This window comes from Aedes aegypti, chromosome 3 (genome assembly GCF_002204515.2).
Source record: "Aedes aegypti strain LVP_AGWG chromosome 3, AaegL5.0 Primary Assembly, whole genome shotgun sequence".
NCBI lineage: Eukaryota > Metazoa > Arthropoda > Insecta > Diptera > Culicidae > Aedes > Aedes aegypti.
Window position 1 is genome coordinate 147,611,326 of NC_035109.1, and position 2,349 is coordinate 147,613,674.

Sequence of the window (2,349 nt, forward strand, 5' to 3'; positions counted from 1 at the left end):
CTATTTTCATGTGTTTAGGCCATCTATGGGTTTGAAATGAACTATGGTATTGTCGCTGTAATTATTATCGTAGATATCAGTGCGCGTCGTGCTCCTGTGCTGTGCGTACACAAATTCTTCCTGCTGACGGATGTTTTTTTTTCTATCTCTATTTTTAGCCCGGTCTCGGTTTTTAGCCCTGGGCTAGTTCATCTCGGGACCAACGGCTTTACTTACCTTCCGAAGGAAGTCGTCACTGAAAATTTTAGTGACTATCTCGGGGATGGGGTTCGATCCCAGGTCCTCGGCGTGAGAGGCGTGTGTTCTAACCACTACACCAGGTTCGTCCCCTCTGACGGATATTTTTTGAATCCTCTGCAGAGCTTTCTTCTTGATATTTCAACAGCTCTTCCATATTGGTACAGCATACAACATGGCTGGCCTAAAAATTTGTTTGAAGATCAAAAGTTTGTTCTTAAGACAAAGTTTCGATTTTCTGTTAATAAGCGGATACAGACATTTTATTTATTTGTTACATTTGGCTTGAATGCCCTCAATGTGATTTTTGAAAGTTCAATTTATATCTAGCATGAGCTCTGGATACTTAACTTCATCTGACCAATTTATTGGAGCCCCTCTCATCATAACAACATGTCTACTTGATGGTTTCAAACAAAAAAGCTCTTGGTTTATGTGGGAATATTATTAGTTGAGTTTTGGAAGCATTAGGAGAAATCTTTCATTTTTGCAAGTATGAACAAAAAGTATCCAAAATTCTTTGCAATTTACTACAGATGACACGCAGGCTTCGTCATTTGGCGGAGAGGCCTGTGTTATCCACAAACAAAGATTTTTGACATCCCTGAGTTAACTTACGTAAGTAAGATGTGAAAATATTGTATAATAGTGGCCCCAATATGCTGCCTTGAGGAATACCAGCTCTTACAGGAAGACTTTCAGACTCGGAGTTCTGATAATTAACCTGAAGTGTATGGTTTGACAGATAACTTTGGATTATTCTTACAATGTATGTTGGAAAATTAAAGTTTTTTAATTTTACAATCAAGCCTTCATGCCAAACACTGTCGAATGCCTTTTCTTTATCTAGAAGCGCAAGATCAGTAGAATAGCCTTCAGATATGTTACACGTAAAAGTTGATGAGTTGGCAAAAATTGCATTTTCGTTGATGTGGGTCATCATTCTGTTCAACATGACCTTTTCAAAAAGTTTACTGATGGAGGAAAGCAAACTGATTGGACGATAGCTAGAAGCTTCTGCAGGATTTTTGTCTGGTTTTAAAATTGGTACAAACTTAGCATTTTTTCATTTGTCAGGAAAATATGCCAATTGAAAACATTTGTTAAATATATCAACTAAGAACGATAAGCATCTTTCTAGAAGTTTCTTGATGAGGATGTAGAAAATTCTATCATCGCCAGGAGCTTTCATATTTTTGAATTTTTTAATAATAGTTCTCACTTCTTCCAAATCAGTCTCCCAGGAATTTTCGAAAACGTTCTCTTGATTGAGAATGTTTTCGAAGTCCTGAGTAACTTGATTTTCAATTGGACTAGTAAGTCCTAAATTAAAATTGTGCGCGCTTTCAAACTACATAGCAAGTTCTTGAGCTTTTTCGCAATTAGTTAGTAATAATTTGTGTTCCGCCGGTATTGGCTTCAGAGGTTTTTTCAAGATTTTAGATAATTTCCAAAAGGGCTTAGAGCCAGGGTCCAATTGAGAAATATTATTTTCAAAATTTTTGTTTCTTAATTGTGCAAAATGTTTCTTGATTTCTTTCTGCAAATCCTGCCATATAATTTTCAGAGCAGGATCGCGAGTGCGTTGAAATTGCCTTTTCCTCACGTTTTTAAGACAGATCAAGAGTTTAAGATCATCGTCTATAATCACGGATTCAAATTTTACTTCACATTTTGGAATTGCAATGCTCCGGGCTTCAACAATGAAATTTGTTGAAGTTTCAAGAGCATTTTCAATATCAAGTTTTGTTTGTAAAGAAATATCAACATCAAGATTAGAGTCAATAAATGTTTCAGTCGGCTCGAAAATAATTGAAAGTGGAGCTGATAGGATTTAGAATCACTTCACGGGACATTTGAAATATAACAGGGACATGATCAGAATCAAAATCAGCATGAGTAACTAATTGGCTACAAAGAAGACTAGAGTCGGTTAAGATCATGTCAATTATAGATGGATTCCTAGAAGAGGAAAAACATGTAGGGCTATCAGGGTTTTGAATTGATAAATATCCTGAAGAGCACTCATCAAATAAAATTCTGTCGTTGGAATTGCTTTGTGAATTATTCCATAACCAATGTTTGGCATTAAAGTCACCGATGACAAAAAAT